This window comes from Schistocerca americana, chromosome 3 (genome assembly GCF_021461395.2).
Source record: "Schistocerca americana isolate TAMUIC-IGC-003095 chromosome 3, iqSchAmer2.1, whole genome shotgun sequence".
NCBI classification, from domain to species: Eukaryota; Metazoa; Arthropoda; class Insecta; order Orthoptera; family Acrididae; genus Schistocerca; species Schistocerca americana.
Window position 1 is genome coordinate 600,923,992 of NC_060121.1, and position 23,248 is coordinate 600,947,239.

The window sequence follows — 23,248 nt, forward strand, 5'->3', positions numbered from 1 at the left end:
TAAGGAAAAATTGCCTGCATACAAAGGGTATCAATTTTATAAATTAAATAGTCAGTCAATCTGTTGGAGTGAGGGAATATTTCCAGGACAAGCAGTGTGTGGAATATTGTTGAAACAATTTCTGGTAGACAAGTCAATCTGTGGAATATGCATATTTAAACAATTTATGGGGCAAAAGCGTAGTGTATGGAACACAGCTTATTTATTTACTTATAGAATTTGTTGGGAAACTGCCACCTTGCATTTTTGGAAGGACTGAGGATTTCCCTCGCGTATGCTGTTTTGTTCAGGACAAAGGAGGGGTTAGTGTGACACATGACACATGATACCTACTTCTTCTCGAATGCCTTTGTTCCATTTACTAGAAGTTTCCATAGCAGTGGCAGTTTGAGAAAAAAGGGATATACTGACTACCACTCTGCATGAATGGCGAGGGAGGCAGGGGGGGGGGGGGGGATGGAAGGGAGGAAATGTGTTTGCGTATGTTGGTTCGTACAATCAGAAAGTAACCACTTGACACAGAGTGAGGGAGAGAGACAGAGGGAGAGAGAGGGAGGAAGGAAGTGAGTCTGGCATCAAATTTCAAAGACAGCCACTACCTGATGCTTTGTTTTTGGAGGATTGATGCAGTCCAGCAGTTGCCGTTTTTTGTTTAAATAAACGGTATTCCATACAGTGCAGTAATTTTATAACAAATTCTTTAAGTAAATAAATAAGCTAATTTCCATACATTGCCTTGTGCCTCATATATTGTTTAAATATGCATACTCCACACATTGACTTGTCTAACAGAAATTACATAAACAATATTCCATACACTGCATTCAGCTTCCAACCAAATTGCCAATCAATCAATATTTGCAGAAGGGGGGCAGTGTCCACCAAGGAAAACTGTCCCACACAAAAGGTTTTGATTTAATTAATTAGTCAGTCAAACTGATAGAGCGAAAGGGTGCTATTCAAATAACTCAGGTGCGACCTGATGTAGGTCGTGTCCAATGACAGAATATTAGGAGTGGAAAAATGGACTAGAACTGAACGGTAGATTATGGGAAGGCAAGGGGGCATGCAAAATTCAAAAGGTGCACTCATATCACCAGGGGGGAGTGGGAGGGGAGATGGGGAGGTGGAGCCGGCCGAAGTGGCCGTGCGGTTAAAGGCGCTGCAGTCTGGAACCGCAAGGCCGCTACGGTCGCAGGTTCGAATCCTGCCTCGGGCATGGATGTTTGTGTTGTCCTTAGGTTAGTTAGGTTTAACTAGTTCTAAGTTCTAGGGGACTAATGACCTCAGCAGTTGAGTCCCATAGTGCTCAGAGCCATTTGAACCATTTTTTTTGGAGGTGGTTGTGACTTCCCAGGGGGGAGGGTGATATGTAGTTGCTGGACAGGGTAATACTTACACCTTCCACACCAACAGCTCTGCACAGACTGAGCACTTTTCCCACCAATTTTTTTTTTGTGGGTGAGGAGAAGAGGATTGGGGAAGTGGAGGGAAGGGCTTGGAAATTTCCCAAGAAGGGGAGGGGGTAGTTAATTTAATAGTTTAATTAATTAGTCCATTAATTTGATATCAAAAGTGAAAAAGTGTGCTCCTATTGGCATGAGGGAAGGGTGAGGGATGGGGATTTCCCAGAGTTGGGGAGGAGGGGAGGGAGTGGTGGGGGGTTTCTCAGAAGGACAGATCATCCACAGCGGGTTGTAAATGGACCGGCAGGAGTTCATAAATCGATTTTCACAACAGTAGTAGATCATAAATCAGTCAAGTTTACCCCTGAATGTATGCCTTCCACTGAATGTATGCAACACGCTTCGTGGAGGGACAGCCCTGTTGCTCTACTACTGCTGTTTCCTAGTATACTTCCTCCTTTTGTGATTCTTGAACAGAGTATTGGAGTGTTCGCTACTACTTGCTGAAATTCATTGCATAACTTAGTAAGTCTTTCTCCTCTCTGATTCCTACATATTGTGCCGTAACCCCTTCTTCTGCTGCTTCCCTCACAACTGTAGCCGTCTTAGGTTGTTTCCAGATGATGCCGTCATTTATTGTCTTGTAAAGTCATCAAGTGATCAAAACTACTTGCAAAATGATTTAGATAAGATATCTGTATGATGCGAAAAGTGGCAATTGACCCTGAATAAAGAAAAGTGTGAAGTTATTCACATGAATACTAAAAGAACTCAGCTAAATTTCGATTTCGCGATAAGTCACACAAATCTGAAGGCTGTAAATTCAACTAAATACTTAGGGATTACCATTACAAATAACTTAAATTGGAACGATAACATAGATAATATTGTGGGTAGAGCAAACCAAGGACTGCGATTCATTGACAGAACACTTAGAATGTGCAACAGGTCCACTGAAGAGACTGCTTACATCACGCTTGTCCGCCCTATTCTGGAGTATTGCTGTGCGGTGTGGGATCCGCATCAGATGGGACTGGTGGATGACATGGAAAAAGTACAAAGAAGGGCAGCTCGTTTTGTATTATCGCGAAATAGGGGAGATAGTGTCACAGACATGTTACGTGAATTGGAGTGGCAATCATTAGAACAAAGACGTTTTTCGTTGCGACAGGGTCTTCTCACGAAATTTCAATCACCAGTTTTCTCCTCCGATTGCGAAAACATTCTGTTGTCACCCACCTACATAGGGAGAAATGAACATCATTAAAAATAAGAAAAATCAGGGTCCGCACAGAAAAATTTAAGTGCTCATTTTTCCCGCGTGCCCTTCGGGAGTGGAACCGTAGAGAGACAGCTTGAAGGTGGTTCCTTGAACCCCCTGCCAGGCACTTTACTGTGAATAGCAGAGTAATCACGTAGCTCTAGATGTAGATGAACCACATTCCAATCTCCCATGACTACTAGATTTTTGTCTCCCTTTACATACTGAACTACCTGCTCAGAATCCTCATATACTTTCTCTATCTCCTCATCCTCTGCTTGTGATGTTGGCACGTATACCTAATCTATTGTTGTTGGTCTTGATTTGCTGTCGATTATGATGAGAACAACCCTATTACTGAATTGTTCGCAGTAGCTTATTCTCTACCCTACTCCTGTTTATCATTATCTGCTGCTGTTCATATTACCCTATACTCCTTATAAAATAAATAAAATAAAATATTAATTATTTTATCTGTATGATAGTGATTGGTTATAATTAATATTTGCTTATCTGGAACGTGGACGTTTAATTATTTGGTATCAGACGCTTGACAATGGCTTTTTCGTAAATGCAATGTTATTCGTAGTTGACCGTGAAATAAGACTCAAATAATCGGACTTCGTATTTAAATCGTTTCCAAAGACTGCTGCGGTAGGTGCGGACTCAAATCTAAATTCTCAATATTAGAGTAATTTTTGCCAGCCATGTCAATACGTCGTACAGAGGTGACTGTCTACTAAACATAAAAAGTTTACACAGTTAGTTAAATCAGATATATTCAACCAATAAGCCTACAGTTAAATAATTCTACTTACTTTCATAAATATAAATTCTTTACAGAATCGAGTGCCTAGTAAGATTGCAACTCGCAGTGTTCTTATATAACATCAAATATGGCGGTGTGCCAGTCAATGAAATATACGTGCTTCCCGCACCACTTATCCAAGACCTCTCTCTTCTTAATGAAACATAAGAGTATCGTAATTGTGTTTTTTGTTTTATCAGCGACATAGCGCTGCAGTTCTGTGCCATAGGCTTTATTTATTTGTCAGAGATTAATTATTTAATTAAGATTTCGCGTTTCCGAGGAAACTCACGCACGGCATGCAAATGTGCCTTTATATCCTCTGATCATATGTCCTGGTCTTATTTCTATTTCAGTTCACTGACGACCACTATATCTAGATTGAGTCTCAGCGTTACCCCTTTCAGCTTATCTAGCTTCCCTACCACGTTCAAACTTCTGACATTCCACGCTCCGACTTGTAGAACATTACCCTTTCGTTGACTATTCAATACGTTTCCCGTGGTCACCTCTTCCTTGGCAGTCCACTCCTCGATATCTGAATGGGGGATTAGTCCTGAAAGTTTTGCCAATGGTAAGATTGACAAGATACTTTTTGAACTACAGGCATACGTATTACGTCGCTCTAATTGCCCTCTGCATCCACATGCCGTTCATTTTTGTTGGTTCTTCAGCATTCTAGTGACAGTTTCCCGTCCCAAGGACAAGAGGGTGTCCTGAACCTCTGTCTACTCCTCTGCTTTCTTTGACAAGGGCGTTGGCAGACCGAGGATGACTTCTCATACCGAAAGTCTTTGGCAGCCATTGCTGATGATTTTCATAAGATTGAAGCATTGGCGAGTTTCGAAAGCGGGACCTAGTTCGTTTTGATTACTAGTCAAAGAAGCTACCCCTCTTTTTTCAGTTTGGTAGTCCAAACTTTGAACCCCTGCGCCGCGGGTTCTGTCCATCTAATATTCAGTGTATTTATGTAGCATCACATTTCAAAACCTCCTACTTCTCGTCTGAAATGCTTATCGTACACGTTTCACTTCTGTGCAAGGTAAAGTTCAGACCAACATGATCAGTGAATATGTCATAACACTTAAACTACGCCGGCCGGTGTGGCCATGCGGTTCTAGGCGCTTCAGTCTGGAACTGCGCGACCGCTACGGTCGCAGGTTCGAATCCTGCCTCGGACATGGATGTGTGTGATGTCCTTAGGTTAGTTAGGTTTAAGTAGTTCTAAGTTCTAGGGGACTGATGACCACAGATGTTAAGTCCCATAGTGCTCAGAGCCATTTGAACCATTTTTGAACTTAAACTACGTACGATGTGAACTAATATATCTTCGCCAGAAAGACTCTTCTTACAACTAACGACCTGAATTTTACATCCTATATGCTTCGCCCGTTGTCAGATATTTTGCTGTCGAAGTGGCAAAATTCTTGGACTACTTTTAGTGTCTCATTTCCTAATCTAATTCCTTCAGCGTCACCTAATTTAATTCTATTTCATCCATAACTCTTCTTTTATTTTTATTCATATTCACCTTATAACTTCTTTTCAAGGCACTTTCCATTCTGGGCAACTGATCTTACAAGTGCTTTGCCGTCTCTGATAGAACTACAAGATCGACAAAACTCAAATTCTCTTTTCAAGTTTTTCCTTGGTTTCTTTTATTGTTTACCCAAGTATGGGTTAAATAACTTCAGGGATAGGATGGCAGTCTGTCCCACTCTCTTCTCAAGTACTACTTTACTTTTATGCTCTTCGACTCTTACAACTGGTTTCTGTACAAGTCGCGGACAATCTTCAGAATTTCGACTTCGGTGACAAATCACAGCAATTCTCTGACAGTCACCTTTGTTTCCTTCCAAGACGTGTTTTGGGACTTACGTCTTCGTCTTCAGGTGGATCAGCCGATTACTTCATAATTTTGTAAAATTTAATCGACTCAGATAAGTACTTTATTTTTTTATTTCATAAACAGTCGTAGTTTGCAAACCATAGTTTAGCATGGACGACGTAAGACCAGTCGACATTGTTAAAAGCTATAGTAACTACCGAAATTTAAACTCCTTCTTTTTGTAAATTCAGTTTGCATTGAGAGGCACCCACATGCCTTGCTCATACTGTGGCATCAAGCAGTCAGGTCTGCAAGATGAGTGGTCTGCCAAGCGAGTGGATTCATTCTTATTTATCGAGTAACATGCACTCTCGTACTCACAATTAAGTCACTAATCAACCTCCTGTACGAATAATACGCAACGGAAATGCACATCTGACTATCAGAAATTTACAGAACTCTGACTGTTCACTACATACTAGCAATACCACATTTTCTTTTTTCTTTTATTTAACGGCTTTTATCAATACGTGGGCACCGCACTTAATATGAATGGCGCACACATTATAAATTCGGGACATCATGACAACATACGATTCGAAGGAAAAGTCCACCAATCTTTTTCTTTTCACTATCTTATTTATTCCGATAAATTCTATAACCTAAACACACAAATTCTATAACCTACAACAATAACACATGAGAAATTCCGCCCAGTGGGCATGGCTTTACATTGGTGATTCTCTACCTTATGGTCTCGTAATTATTTAACGCTACAGTGCACTTTCTGGATAGGATGGTGGATCTTTTATTATATCTCACACTTCGACTCTCACAATCATCATCACGAAACTTTCCTCCAGACCGAGCGGTACCGAAGGAACAAGCATAACCCACTAATCTTTTGAAACTACCTTGCTACTCTCCCATGCAACCACACATACCCACACATACACCACACTACAACATGGTATACAATACAATAAATAGTCACAACACTATCACTTTCAGCTTTCCCACTTCAATTGGTATTTATCCCAGTTTCACACGACACTGCCCCACTTTGTAATTCTACTTTCCTACTATAAACTCTGGAGACATATGCACGTCTTCCTGCGCAATGTTAGCCAAGTGGCGTTGCTGGATAGACGGCCGACTCACCTTGCTTCTCTCTCAGAGTTTGAATCTAGCGTCACACGGAATCATATCACGCAAAGTAATATTAAGAACATATTCATCACACACGCGAGTCCTCAACTGATACCGTGGACGAGTACTTCTCTTTATCCTTTGTCTCATACACAGATTGAGACTCACACAGTACTCACCACGTGGAAGTACTCGTCTCTAATTTCAAGTCCCGCACACGCCATTTCTTAAATATTTCAACTTATGGTACACACGCTACTTCTTAAATATTTCAACTTATTGCACATTCGCTAGTAATTCAGCTTAACTTAAGCACACGGAAGTATTTCAACTTATTGCTACACGTGGTTTCATTGTGACCGTTGGTCACTTCCGAAGATTACTACGATCCCATTAATATTACCTGCCTGACATTTAATTCTCCCCACGAAAGTTCCTGAAATAGAGAAATTATTATTTCAAACTACTCTTAAATATTCCACGTGTATGCCATGTCTCCACTCTTTTGTCTTTACGGAGCACAACTGAGACAGGTCTTAACAGCACAAGATCCAGCAGCAGAGTGCTGAAACATGGCCGTTCTTCAGGTCATCTCGCACCTCTGTCGAGGTGGGAGAAGGCCATGCTACCGTATTGGTCAGCCACATTTCAGGCGCTCAAAGCTCCGGTACGTTTCATCTCTTTGGTTCCACCAAAGGTGGCCAAAGGATCGTCTCAAAGATGATCATATATTCACATTCACTATCTGCGGTTAGCAGACGACCATACATTCATTCATTTCACAGATCTCACCAAACTGGATGTAGGGATTTATTTTGTGGGAGTGCACATGTGATCAATTAAATAAATAAATTGTTATTCTTTCTCACACTGGTATCTGGCTTCGCTGTATTAATTGAAATTGAGTTATTTTTTTAAAAAAATGTGTTGTTCTGACAAGAATAACGAAGTATGTTGTACCTATTTTCAATGTCGGGCGGTACTGTACCCTTTCAGCATGTCTTCACACATAAGGTTACTGCGCCTTTAATCAGCCCAAAGTTAAAATCCTTGTAGCACTAGAGCAGTAGTCTGAGACCATTTCCCGTGAAGGAGATTAAAATTGATGCTGTACCCTAAGCAAAGTTTGAGAATAATTAAATATTAGAACACTACAGTCTTTACACTCCTACCTTTAGAGTGAGAAATTGTTTGTAAAAATTAGTTAATGTTCAAGCTCACGCATTTTCTAAAGAAAAAATTAGTCAATGTGGTGTTTTGTTCTACTTATTTTTAACAATCCTCTATGTTATTTGGATTGGTCCGCCACTGCGCACCAACAGTCACGTATCAAGTTCACGCAATTATTTACTTTTGTTTTCATTGCTACCGTGCCTGAAGTCCGCTTTCACACCTGTAAGTTGTGGTGATTGGAATTGGTATTCAGAACAGTTCTTCCAATAATAATTGCTACTAACAACACACCGCTCGTTAAAACAATCGGTTCTGTTATATGAAAATCTGTTTATAGTGTGTTGCCTCTTCGGGACCCAAGAAATTGAACTCTGCCTACAGTTTAATTACCTGAAAATTCTTCTTCGTGCACTGAAACTGTACTTAGAAGCCAAGTTAATTTTCAAAATCTGAAAGAATGATTAGTATTGGAATATATTACTGATGACTGGCAATTACTACCACTGGTTGAACAACAAAAGCAATAAAGAAGGCAGTAAAGCTCGCAAGAGTTGGTAAACTAAATAAGTTTTCAGGATGAAGCTTTTAATGTGTATGAAACTGAATATTGGCAAACTGCTCATTGCAGTGAGACGTGATCTTTTAACACTAAAATCATTCAGAATTTGAGGGTGGTTCATCGTCTGATGTAGAATGATTTGTGTTGCACAGTTGTTGAGAGAGTCAGGAATGCAGATAAATGGATTATGGAACGATTTAGAATGGAGTCGCCTGTAACAGTCATTCAGAAATATAGAAAGTGGACTGGGGAGGATCCAGGAAGATGGATGGTGGACGGCCAAAGGAATATCTCTTCTGAATTCGAAGAAATAAGGAAAGACTGAGAAGACAAACTTCAGGAAGATAGGCAGATGTATTCAAGAAATGCAGGAGCAAAATTCATTCGTATCGCTGAAGATCGCAGTGCATCGGAATACCTAGACGAGGCATTTACTCAGCAGTAGATATCAGACGATTGCTGCTGTTGCTGATGTGAAGATCATGCATCAACCTGATGATGTTGCTCCATAGGTGGTGATCTTGTGCACTTTCAATCCATTTCTCATGGACACCCAACTGCAGTTCATCCTCCCATCGCTTCCTTGGTGTACCAGTTGGATGAGTTCCATCAGGTTTTCCTGTAAGCTCACCTTTGGCCTTGCATGTGTGTAGCCTCCTGTCAGTGTGCCCTGCCAGGCTTATTCTCCGTGCTTTCATTTTCTGCACGATGTTCAGTTGCTTCACTAGGTCGTACAGTTCCTGGTTCTTTCTAGGTGTCCGTGTGTTCTTTCCTTGGATTGGTCCAAAGATAATTTTCATGGTTTTCTTTCAAAAGATCTGCAGTTTCTCTTCATCTTTTTTGCGGTATTTAACATTTCTGTTCCGTGTAATAGCATCGGTACTGTCACCACATTGTAGACGTTAACTCTGGTCTTAACTGACAGATTTTTTGATGCCATTATTTGCTTCTGACTGAAATACGTTTTAGGCCCAATGGCAATAAGTTGATTAATTCCTTGTTTTAGATTATTATGCCTATTGAACCAAGTGCCAAGGTATTTAAAATTTTCCACTCCAATTATATTCCATATTCCAACCTACAAGGGGGGACAATTAGAGGCTTGTCTAGAGCCGGCCAGTGTGGACGTGCGGTTCTAGGCGCTTCACTCTGGAACCGCGTGACCGCTACGGTCGCAGGTTCGAATCCTGCCTCGGGCATGGATGTGTGTGATGTCCTTAGGTTAGTTAGGTTTAAGTAGTTCTAAGTTCTAGGGGACTGGTGACCTCAGATGTTAAGTCCCATAGTGCTCAGAGCCATTTGAGCTTGTCTAGATAGTTCCATCATTCAGTCTTCTCTATAATAATCGTCAATCCATTCTTCATGGCATTCTTTGCTGAGGCATCAACGAATTCTGCCATATCTTCCTCTGATTCCACTGTGGTTGCCGTGTCGTATGCATGTCCCAATAACTGTGTTCTTCCATTTTGATTCGCTCTTTATTTTCTCTTTTCATTACCCGAATGGCTTTCTCCGGGACCATATTAAAAAGCAATGATGTTCTGATGATGGATTTCTTGGATAGATCCCGCTGGTATTTCACTTTCGCATTTATGTCTGCTGCCCACACCCTCAACAAGTTGATATCTTCAAAATGGTTCAAATGGCTCTGAGCACCACGGGACTTAACATCTGAGGTCATCAGTCCCCTAGAACTGAGAACTACGTAAACCTAACTAACCTAAGGACATCACACACATCCATGCCCGAGGCAGGATTCGAACCTGCGACCGTAGCAGTAGCGGGGTTCCGGAATGAAGCGCCCAGAACCGCTCGGCCACCAAGGCCGGCTTAGTATCTTCCTCAGTATGTCGGGCTCCATCAGGATTTTTGATAATAGGAACTACTTTTTTGCAAATTAAATCTTCATCGATCGCATTTTGGTTTTACCCCTCAAAAGTTGTTACTTTACCTCTCAGGGGGGAGTTACCCGCAGGTTGACGAACACCGCACTAACGCATTACAAGCGTGTAGCGGAAACGTGATTCACCAGTCGACGCGCTACCTGAAGATCGCTTCGTCTGAGGGACAGACGAGGCGAGATAACGGCGACGTCCGAGGGGAGCGCCTCCGGGATTCCAGACGGGCAGTGTCGGCGGCCGCCTGAGGCGAGTAGCAGGAAGCGCCGCGGGGCCATTACCGGGGACAATGGTCCGCCACCGGCTCACACCTGCCACCTGCCGGCGACCCCGGAAGTGAAGGCGCGCGCCGCCCACGTGACGTGCATGCCGCGCCCCAGCGGCACCGCCAGCTGCTTCCAACTCTTCACAAACACGACTCGCCTCACAAAGCCGATCGTGACACCAGCAGGGTGAGCCCGATCTGCCTCAAGAACCCGCATTACTCGCACAATGACGAAATCTAGAACCTTCAGCGATTGTAAATTATGAGCTTCTATGTTTCTCAGTTTAATTTCATTCTAATGGTCTTCATTTTTAAGAGCACTTAAAACCACCATACGCATTTCAGTACACCAGTGATATTTTCTGTCTACTTGTTATTCTTTCTGATTGTGCATGGTTTGGCTCTGAGCACTATGGGACTTAACATCTATCGTCATCAGTCCCGTAGAACTTAGAACTACTTAAACCTAACTATCCTAAGGACATCACACAACACCCAGTCATCACGAAAGTGTGCGTGGTTTATTTGCTGATATTGTGCGGTAAATCTTCTGTATCAGTCCAATTGTCTCCGATATCCCGTGTTTGGATTAACGTTTGGCGGACGGGCTGGGGGCGGGTTTCTCCCTCCCAATAAATAATTTTTGCGGCTCGCTGAAAAAGAATTCCTTCCCTGGAGGGAAGTAATTTTTTCTTTTTGCTATATGTAATGTGAAAATATCAGAAGACACGGAACGCTTCCGATGCAGACTGTACATGGTACGAGTGCGAATTGTAAGCAAAGTAAGTTCACTGGACAAAAAGTTATGGAAATCGTAGCAAGTATAGCTAACAGCGTAGCTCCGCCCCTCGGTTTGATAACCGCCTGGGCTCAGTTAGAAAGTGAATGCACAAGGTTGTGCAGGTACGTCCCATCCAGGTTAAGCCTCTCGCTGAGGATTTGATCGTGCAATTCCTTCAAATTGCGGGGATGTTAGTGTCGGCGTTTTAACTGCTGTTCGAACACGTCCCACAGATTTTTTTTTTTTTTTTTTTGCCCAAATCAGGCGATTCCACAGACCAATCGAGATGTAATAGGGTGGGGGAGTGTTCAGAAACCAGCCACATATTATACCTGGTCCATGAACTTCACTGTTGTTATCTTTATGTGCCTGTGTGAGCAATGGCCTCTTGCAAGGTAATCTACTTAAAATGTTCATTGCATGTTGTTCCAGTAGCGATGTTGTCTCGCTAACAGTTTGGGATGACCCTCATTCTCCACCTGCAGCAGTCCCTGTCGGGTTTGAAACCGATTTTGATTCTCAAACCGGGAAATGCGTCTCCGGTCTCTATGTCAGCACCATTTTCCGACGACAATTACGACATCGTGCCGGCCGAGGGGGAGGTGGGAGGGCGAGCGGTTCTAGGCGCTTTAGTCTGGAACCGCGCGACCGCTACGGTCGCAGATTCAAGTCCTGCCTCGGGCATGGATGTGTGTGATGTCCTTAGGTTAGTTAGGTTTAAGTAGTTCTAAGTTCTACGGGACTGATGACCTCAGCTGCTAAGTCCCTTAGTGCTCAGAGCTATTTTTTATGACAACGTGTTTTGTGCCACGTATGTTACACTGCTGGTTGTAGACCAACATATCCAACATATCCAGTGCGAATTTCAGGCTTCACCTTAAGTAATATTAGTATTAAAGCTGCTCAGTCAAAAACTGCAGCAATGGAAGTGACATGTTAGGAAAACAGTGAGAGTAAGGGCATTACATCCAATATAGCTACTCTAATCCACTACTTCCTGAAAATACTGCTTTCACGAGCACAGGAAAATCAACGTTATATTCGCCAAAAACACTGGTCTTCCAGTAATTTGTTACGAATTGGGAGAACCAGCCATTTCTATGGTATCGATGTTCGAACTGTAAATAGGGAAGTACTTACCATGGGTAAGTCATCGTCTCAGCAAACTGGAGCGTGTGTACCAACAGAACCGTGAATGCGAATATGACAGGCGACAGGAGAAGAGCTGACAGTCCTCCCATTCTATATGTGCAGGGATCTATTTGACTCCTACAAATGATTAAACAATTAATTTGATAGGGTAGTCCCAATAGACTATTTCACTCTATTTTTGATAAGAAAGTTGCGTCAGCTCTCCCTTTGTCCCCATCATTAATCATTAGGAACATAGTGTTCTGAGGAGAAATGAAAAACTCTTTGTGTTTGGAGACGTTGGTCCACACACAAAGAAGGAAGTAGCCACTTGAGAGAAACAGAGAGGAAGCATGTCTGGAGTCGGGGAAGAGCATAGACTGAGTCTTTTTCCTGCCAATTTTTTCTGGTATTTGGGGGAATGGGTGAGGGGTGGGCACGTCCTTTAGTGCTGGCATTGTGTACTGACTCAGTCGTTCACTGCATGTGAAGGTGAGTACACATGCAAAAACTTTCCAACAAGATAACACCTCAAATCTGCATCTAATTACGTAATTATGGCATTAGTTGCTGGAAAAGGTAACGTTTTCACTTTGCACACCAACATCTCTGCACCAACAATTTTTTTCTTGGTGCAGGGGGGGGGGGGGGAGAAGTGGGGTTGGGTGAGGACGGCTGGGCATTTCCTACCAATTTCCAATGGGGTAGTACCCAAAATAAAGGAAAAAACTACCTTATGTCTTTTCTCTCCAGCAGCTTAGCACAGATTGAGTCTTTTTCCCCCCAGTTTCCAAATGGGGAGAGGGAGTGGGAGAGGGGGCTGGGATATTTCCCAGGAGGGGAAGGGGGAAATTAATCGATAAATTTATATAATTAGACAATTAATTTGATATCATAATTGTGCTTATATCAGTGAGGAGGAAGAGGGAGGCTTGAGGATATCCCAGTGGCATTGGGGAGGAGGAGGAGGAGGAGGAGGAGAAGGAGGAGGAGGAGGGGAGGTGGGTGGTGGTTTCTCAGAAGGATGGATTATCCCCAGGGGGTCATAAGTGAATGCCTAAGATGTTGTAAATCAATTAGTGTTACAATAGTTTTGCCTCTGAATATACGCTTACCCCTGTTTGTATGCAACCCATGCTAACAATATGCACCAGACGAACCTTACCCTGCTACTGTCACGAGTATCCATAAAAAAAACAACTGAAGAATGATGGAACCACGAGTAGGCTACAATGTGTTGGATGTACATACCTCATCACAGAATGTAGTTTTAGAGGATTTCTCGCTTTGTAAAGAAGAATTGACCGACATCTGTGGCAGATCTGACGACAATGTATAATGGTGGTGCAAGCACAAACCTTTCAAAGCACACTGTTCATCGTACATTGTTGAACATAGGGCTTTGCTGACGACGAAGTCAACGTTTTCCATGTTGACGAAATAAAATCATATGTTACAACTGCAGTGGGTTTGGTATCATCGAGAGTGGACAGTGGATTAATGGAAACATGTCTGCTAGTCGGATGAATCACGTTTCTGATTATAGCAGGTCGATGGTCTTCTCTGGATACGCTGTCACCCTGCGAATGGCTGCTCAAATTTCAACTCAGACGCATATTGGTGGTAGTATGCTATGGGGGACATTCATCCGGGCTTACATGGCCCCTGTGGTCACAGGGCCGGTCAGAGTCGTTCTAAAATGGTTTGAGGAGTGTTATTGTGAACTTGTCTTGGGAACCATGTCTTGGGCAGCAAATTCTCCTGACAGAACACACTAGGACGCTGTCGGGCGCGAACTTCCGGCCCACAAACCACCGGCCCGTAATTTACGGAAAGTGATGACTTGTGCGTTGGCATCTGGTCTTAAATACTTCGTGGTTATAATTGATGTGCAGCTGCTCATAGAGGTCCAGAAGGTTCCAATTATGACCACCAGGTACAAATCTGGCGCTGTACACCTTTTGTGACATCCACACTGTCATTTGACGAGCCATAACATGAGTGAACAATATGTCAATTGAGAAGAGAGGTCGTGTGCTGTTAGTGAAATTTTTTGTGTGAATGGCAGTAATTACAGTGTTGCATTGAAGGGATATCGCCGACAGAAACGTCTAACGAGAGACCCGGAAGAGAGACCTGGAAGAGGAAGGCGGCTTATCCCAGCGGAAGTTACTGACGAGGTCGCTTTTGCTGTAACTGACCATGCAGCGTATGCCCCGGGTAGTGCTACTGCTCGTGCAGTGTCGCGAGGATTGTTCATCCTACGGTCAACAGTATGGATTTTTGCCGTCTGGTTTACATTGGTAACTGTAAAAGACACAGAGGGTGCAGCAACTGAAACCTCATGATTCATCGCAGTGTTCTGACTTTGTTCTTCAGTTTCCTGCACGGATTCAGGTCGATGACAAGTGGCCGGACGATATTCTATGGAGTGTCGAGGCACGTTTTGCACTACAGGGTGCAGTGAATACACAGAACTAAGGAATCCAGGATACTACTAAGCTGTGTGTTGTGCAAGAAGAGCCGCTGTACTCACCGTATGTGACTGCGTGGTGTGGATTCACAAGCACGTTTATTCTCGTTCGTTCTTCTTTGAAGAGAATACTCCCAGAGGGCCCGTCAGGTGCGCCGTGAAATTTTGTGGTAAGGTCTTATGGGACCAAACTGCTGAGGTCATCGGCCCCTGTACCGTGACATCTGTGCGTTATCGAGATCTCATTGTACAGCGAGCGCAACTTTGTGGAAATCACTGATTTCATGTAAGATGCGGCAACACCTCAAGTCGCTCGCTGAGCGAAAGATCTGCGTTATTCAACCTTCGACGAACTCATTATCTCCAGAAGTTTTGCAGCTGCATGGCCTGCAAGATCATCTGATCTGAATCCATGACCCTTCTGACTCTGAGGACATCTAAAAAGAACGCGTTTACTAGGGACACATTAGATCCTGACCTGATATGAAGGCCAGTGTACAGGAAAACGTTGCTCAAATTCCACCGGAATTCCTTTTACGGATGCAGCATCTCATTGACATCTCCGTAGCTAATACTGAACAAATTTTGTAAACAGCGGTTAACAGTAAAATCAACAATACGCCTTTCTCACTTGTTTGACCTGATGCGCCCACGTCACGTTCCTAATCAATTACAAATGGAAACATTTATTAACTATTTCTTGGATTGACAGTGCACCTAGTGGCCAAAATTGGAACTGATTTTTTCCAGCATAAATCGATTTCACATTAACGCATTAGCATATCTACCAAGTTTCATTGTTATAGCAGTCATTACGGCCCACACTGAACCTTTGTGTGGAGCTGCGCTTCAATTACAAATACTTCACACGTCCAGAAAACTGCTAAGAATTTGTCGAATCCATGTTACGAAAACTCGCTGCTGTACTGCTTCTCAAAGATGGCCCCACACACTATCAAGAAGGTGGTCATAATGTTTTGGCTCACCTGTGTATTTATTCACATTCAGGATTGGCTGAAATTTGGCAAAGATATGACATTACTACAATTTTTAATTAGAGTTCATAAAAAATAACCACACTATCTCCTTAAGAGTTTCTTTCTTCGTTAACCCTTTGACTAGCAAGGGCAGAGTTTATTGAAGAAAATATTCCCCCATCGTCGATTTAGTGATTCCTACTGTTTTGTTTTTGCGACCTGATGCCTTCCCTTTCATGAAAGTTTGTATGAAAGTTTGTTACCTCAATAATGCCCTCGTGACAGTCCTTCAAATATTTTGCACTATCGTACGTTTGCTCTACGTCTAGTAACAGCTCTATTCGTGAAGTGTTCTAAGCATTCAGACAATGTGGTAAAAATTCGAGCTCTATTCTGGACTTCCCTAGAAAAGAGTTATTACAGACTCTGTAGCGACTACCTATGTTGGTTGTTGTGGTCTTCAGTCCAAAGTCTAGCTTGATGCAGCTCTCCTTGCTACTCTATCCTGTGCAAGATTCTTCATCTCCGAGTAACTACTGCAACATACATCCTTTTGAATTTGCTTAGTGTATTCATCTCTTGGTCTTCCTCTACGATGTTTACCCTCCAAGCTTCCATCTAATACTAAATTGGTGATCTCTTCGTATCTCAGAACGTGTCCTATCAACCGACCCCTTCTGCTAGTCAAGTTGTGCCCCAAATTCCTCTTCTTCCGGAATCTCTTCAGTACCTCCTCATTAGCTACATGATCTACCCACCTGATCTTCAGAATTCTTCTGTAACAAAACATTTCAAAAGCTTCTGCTCTCTTCTTGTCTAAACTGTTCATCGTCCATACATGTTTCACTTCCATACATGACTGCACTCCATACAAATACTTTCAGAAAAGAATTCCTGACACTTAAATCTATACATGGTATCAACAAAATTTCTCTTCTTCAGAAATGCTTTCCTTGCCATCGCCAGGCTACATTTTATATCCTCTCTGCTTCGACAGTCATCAATTATTTTGCTGCCCAAATAGCAAAACTCCTGCTTTAAGTGTCTCATTTCCTAACGTAATTCCCTCAACATCGCCTGATTTCATTCGACTACATTCCATTATCCTTGTTTGACTTTTGTAGGTGTTCATCTTATATCCTGCTTTCAAGACGCTATCCAACACGTCCAACTGTTCTTATGAGACCTTTGCTGACTCTAACAGAATTGCAATGTCATCAGAAAACCTCAAGCTTTTTATTTCTTCACCCGGTATTTTAATTTCTACTCTAAAATTTTCTTTTTTTCCTTTACTGCTTGCTCAATATAACAGCGAGGATAGGCTTCAGCCCTGTCTCACACCCTTCCCAACCACTGCTTCCCTTTCGTGCCCTTCGACTCTTATAGCTGCCATCTTGTTTCTGTACAGATTATAAATAGCCTTTCGCTCCCTGTATTTTACTCCCGCCACCTTCAGAATTTGAAAGAGAGTATTTTCCTGTCAACATTGCGAAAGTTTTCTCAAAGTCTAAAAATGCTATAAACGTAGGTTTGCCTTTCCTTAACCTATCTTCTACAGGATGTCGAAGTGCCCGTATTGCCTCCCGTGTTTCTACATTTCTCCTGAGTCCAGACTGATCTTCCTCGAGGTCGCTCTTACCACTTTTTCCACTAGTCTGTATAGAATTCGTGTTACTATTTTGCAACTGTATAGTCTACCTAAACATTAGTAATACTAGCCATGGTCTAGGGGTAGCATCTTTGACTAGCTCACAAACCATCCAGAGTCCTGCAATCGAATCTCGCCACTGCTGAAATTTCGAAAAAAAAAAAAAAAATCAGCAGCAACCGCGCTCGAAGCCTTCCGACAGAAGTCACCTTCATCCTTCCAACGGTCTTGTCAAACAGGGAGGAGGAGAGAACTGATGTTCAGTGCATTCTCTTGCCCGTGGTGTGGAAACGTCCTCCAATTGGGGGAAGAACCAGAAATGATCAACGGCATGAGGATCCAGGAGACAGCGGAAACCAAGCATTTAAGACATATACTGTAGATCCACAAGACATGTGCCAGTAATTGAAAAAGTGTCATGATGATCTCTCCACTGGCTAAAGATTCCGAGCAAGTTTCCGAGTCGGATCTCCGCGAGGGGACGGTCAGAGAGGAGGTGACCCTGAGAAAATGACTAAATAACCAACGAATGGGTAACGTTCTGCCAGCAGGGCGAGGAATGTCAAAATTTTCAACGTGGTAGGGAAGCAAGAAAATCTAAAAAAGGAAATGCGAAGACTCGATCTAGAGAAATAGGGGGGCTGGGGTCAGTGAAGTGAAATGGATATGGGAAAAAGACAAGGATTTCTGGTCAGACTAGTATAGTGTAATATCAACAGAAGCAGAAAAAGAAATAGCGGGTGTACGTTTCATGAAGAATAGGAAGGAAGGGCAGAGAGTGAGTTACTGTGAACAGTTCAGTGATGATCGCATCAGAATCAACAGCAAACCAACACCGAAAACAGTAGTTCAGCTATAAATGCTGATGTCGCAAGCAGAAGATGAAGAGATAGGGAAGGAATATGACGATGTTGAAAGGGGAATTCAGTATGTAAAGGGGGATGAAAATCGAATAATTATGGGGGATTGGAATGCGGCGTTAGAGGAATGAGGAGGGGAAATGGTTACGGGAGGATATGGGCTTGGTGGTAGGAATGAGAGAGGAGAAAGAATAATTGAGTTCCACAATAAATTATAGCTAGTAATAGCGAATATTCTGTTCAAGAATCACAAGAGGAGGGGGTATACTGGGAAAAGGCTGGGAGATACGGGAAAATTACAGTTAGATTATATCATCGACAGGCAGTGATTCCAAAATCAGATATTGGATTGTAAGGTGGACCCAAGATCACAATATACTAATGAAGAAGAGTAGGCTTGAAGAATCAGTGCACAAAGAAGTTGGATACGGAAGCACAAAGAAATTATGAGGTACGTTTGAAGCTCAGTTCAGGTTGAAGAGGAATGGATATACCTAAAAACGGCAGTCACAGAATCTGGAAAGAAAAACAGATTTACAAGGAAGGAAACTGCGAGGAAATAATGGATAACAGAAGAAACACTTCAGTTGTTGGCCCAAAAAGGCAGTACAAAAACGCTCAGGGAAATTCAGACGTACAGAAATAAAAGTCACTTAGGAAAGGAATAAGTAGGAAGTCTTCGTATTGTGAAATAATTTGAAACTGGTTGTTGTTGCACCTTGCCGCAATGGAAAGGAATGAGTTTGAAGCAGAAATAATTGTCGAAAGGACTGACCCAGCACATAGCAGAGTAGGTGAAACAAAAAACAAGGGCGGTAACATTAACAGTGCAATGGGAATTCCACTGTTAAATGAGGAGGAGAGAGCGGATAAGTGGAAAGAGTTCTTTGAAGACCTTTATGAGGAGGACTTGTACGATGACGCGATGGAAGAAGAAAAAAGGAAGTCGACGGAGAAGACATGGGGGATCTAGTGTTAGAATCAGAAATTAAAAGAGCTTAGTACGAATTAAGATCAAATAAGGCAGAAGGGACAGACAATGTTCCATAGGAATTTCTAAAACATAGGGGAAGTAGGAACAACAAGGCTATTTACACCGGTGTGTACAATGTATGAGAGTGGCGGTATACCACGAGACATTCGGAAATACATCACCCATACAAGAGCCGACAAGTGCGAGAATTATCGCGCAATCAACTTAACAGTTCAGGCATCCAAGTTGCTGACAAGAATATATACAGAAGAATGGAAATGAAAATTAAGGATCCGTTAGGTGACAATTAGTTCGGCTTTAGGACAGGTAAAGGTACAAGAGAGGAACTTCTCCTGTTGGAAGCAAGGCTGAATAAAAATAAAAACACGTTCACAATATCTGTCGACCTGCAAAAAGCGTTCTATAGTGCAAGATGGTGCAAGATGCCTGAAAGTCTAAGAAAAACAGGGGTATGGTATAGCGTAAGACGGGTAAAATACAATATGTACAAGAATCAAGAGGGAACAGAAACAGTGGGATACCAGGAACGAAGCGTTCGGATTAGAAAGGGTGTAAGACAGTGATGTAGTCTTTGGCTCCTAGTGTTCAATATACGGGTCGAAGAAGCTATCACGGAAATAAAAGAAAGGCTCAAGAGTGGGATTAAATTACAAGGTAAAAGGATGTCAGTCATAAGATTTGCTGATAACAGTGCTATCCTCAATAAGGCTGAAGAAGTTGAGAGCAAATCGAAGAAAGACGAAAGTAATCGGAGGTAGCTGAAATGAGAATAGCGGGATCCTTGGCATCAGAATTGGTGTTTTGGAAGTAGACGAAGTTAAGGAATTCTGCTACTTAGGCAGTAAAATAACCGATTACGGATGGAGCAATGATGATTTTAAAAAGCACTACAGGAAAGGGCATTCCTGGACAAGTCTGCTAGTGTCAAGCATATACCTTAATTTGAGAAAGTAATTGCTGAGAATGTTCGTTGGATCTTCTCTCTCTATCAGTCCTACCTGATAGGGATCCCAGATGGATCAACAATACTCAAGAATCGGGCGAACAAGCGCCGTATAAGCCACTTCTCTTATTTCCCTGTTTTTCCGCAGTCGATTATTCACTTCCCTATAATGCTGTGTTCCAAGCGGCACATTCTCAGATTTTTCTTCCTCAAATTAAGCTCCATATATGGATTGAAGAGTTCCAAGATAACAGAACGCAGCTTGACATTCTCAATGGAGGGAAGTGTTCCGATTTCAGGTGTGCAGCAGGGGATGTCGTAGGACCGTAGCTATTCACAATATATATAAATGACCTTGTGGATAGCATCGAAAGATCACTGAGGCTTTTTGCGGGTGATGCTGTGGTATATCGAGAGTTTGTAACATTGGAAAATTGTACTGAAATGGAGGAGGATCTGCGATGAATTGACGCATGGTGCAGGGAATGGCAACTGAATCTCAATGCAGACAAGTGTAACGTGCTGCGAATACACAGAAAGAAAGATCTTTTATCATTTAGCCACAATATAGCAGGTCAGCAACTGGAAACAGTTAATTCCATAAATTATCTGGGAGTAGGCATTAGGAGTGATTTAAAATGGAATGACCATATAAAATTAATCGTCGGTAATCAGATGCCAGACTGAGATTCATTGGAAGAATCCTAAGGAAATGCAATCCGAAAACAAAGGAAGTAGGTTATAGTACACCTGATCGCCCACTGCTTGAATACTGCTCACCGGTGTGGGATCCGTACCAGATAGGGTTGATAGAAGAGATAGAGAAGATCCGATGGAGAGCAGCGCGCTTCGTTACAGGATCATTTAGTAATCTCGAAAACGTTGCGCATATGATAAACTCCAGTGGAAGACTCTGCAAGAGAGACGCTCAGTAGCTCGGTACAGGCTTTTGTTGACGTTTCGAGAACATACCTTCACCGAGGAGTCAAGCAGTATATTGCTCCCTCCTACGTATATCTCGCGAAGAGATCATGAAGATAAAATCAGAGAGATTAGAGCCCACACAGAGGCATACCGACAATCTTTCCTTCCACTAACAATACGAGACTGGAATAGAAGGGAGAACCGATAGAGGTACTCAATGTACCCTTCACCACACACCGTCAGGTGGCTTGCGGAGTATGGATATAGATGTAGATGTATTTCTTTCAGGAATGAATGTCTTCTTAACCTGTGCTAGTCTGCTTCTTATATCCCCCTTTCCTCGTTTGTCATGCCTTAATGGGGTTGAAGGGTAGCAGAATTCCTTTACTTCGTTTGCTGCGTGTTTCCCAATTTCAATGTTAAGTTTGTCACTAATGTCATTTCTGCTGCTCGTGAACACAGTCGTGTTTCTTTGGCTTACTCTCAGTCCATATTCTGTGTTAAGTAGACTGTTCTGTTCAACAGTTCTTGTAATTTGTTTTAATTTTCACTGAAGGTACCAGTGGTACCAACGAATTAGTGTCCTTTTATTCCGGTCACTGCCACTTTAGTATACCGATGGGACAGTAGAGACGAAAAACTGTAACCGTACCTTGTGCCCTTTTTAATGTCAGCACTTCTCTCTCGATATTCTGCACTTATTGTTAGCTGATGGTTCTTGAACTTTATCTCAATTACCGGTACTTCCATATAATGCATACCCATTTCTCTAAGCATATGAAGAACCCATGTGCATTTTTGTAGTTAAAAGTTCGGAGAATGGATTATCGTATTCTTTCGAGATCGAGAGAAAGCGCGAGAAAAGAGATGCTCCGAATGCGACGTTCTTGGAATTTATGTTAAACGATTTGCGTTTTTGCTGCCGACTTCGCCTGTAAGAGAGGCGTACACGACGCCGTCAGAAGCCACCGACTGGCAAAGAAAGCAGCGCGTCGGGGTCGGCGGCGCGCGGCTAATTTCGCGGGAGATTGCGGTGGGCCCGCGACGATCACGCCTGCTGACGTGGGGCCGCCGCTGCCGCCGCCACCGCCGCCGCCGCCACGCCGCCTTCTCACAGACGCGCAGGATTATCATTTAACGCTAGGTGCGGCGCGTCTGTAATTTCCCTCATCAGCGTGGGGCCTGCTCGCCGCCTCCTTTTGCGTGTGATTCGCCGCTGAGCTCCTGACAGCGAGCAGCGACCCTCGCTTCTGATTACTTCCCTATTATGCGCCTTAGTACGCTTTTTAGGGAATTACAGCGACGTCTATCACCGCGGCTCATCATCGCGCATAGGCCGGGTAAAGGCAGCAGACTTGGCCCCCACCCCCTCCCAAACCCCCTCACCCCACCAAGCCACCACCATTAAGTGCTTCCTCACACAAAAAAAGAGATCCTGCCATAGCCTCTCACCAGTTTGCAGTCCTTCACTGTCCATTGCGTTACCTCCTCAACTACACTACTGGCCATTAAAATTGCTACACCACGGAGATGACGTGCTACAGACGCGAAATTTAACCGACAGGAAGAAGATGCTGTGATATGCAAATGATTAGCTTTTCAGAAGCTGTACCTGTACACGTCATCCAAGCTCTGTTTGATCAATGCCCACGCGTATCAAGGCCGTTATTACGGCCAGAGGTGGTTGTTCTGGGTACTGATTTCTCTGGATCTATGCACCCAAACTGCGTGAAAATGTTATCACATATCAGTTCTAGTATAATATATTTGTCCAACGAATACCCGTTTATCACCTTCATTTGTTCTTGATGTAGCAATTTTAATGGCCAGTAGTGTATTAAAACTTGTTTTTGCGGGGTTTAAGTGAAGAATGGAACGTAACTAGCTCCTAAATGAAATCTCCCATTCTCAGGTGAGTCTTTTTGGATGCTGGACGATGGCCGGTCAGATATGCACTAAAGAAAAATCACGAAACAACCATCTGTTTTCTGAAGTTGTTATTATGTTTATACGACCAGTTTCTTCACCTCATTAATGTCATCTTCAGGTTGCCATGCACTACATGTGTGTATTTGATACTCTGTACATGGAGTGCATAGGTACCTGAAGATGGCATTTATGAGATGACGAAAGTGATAGTGTAAATAAAATAACAACTTCGTAAAATATA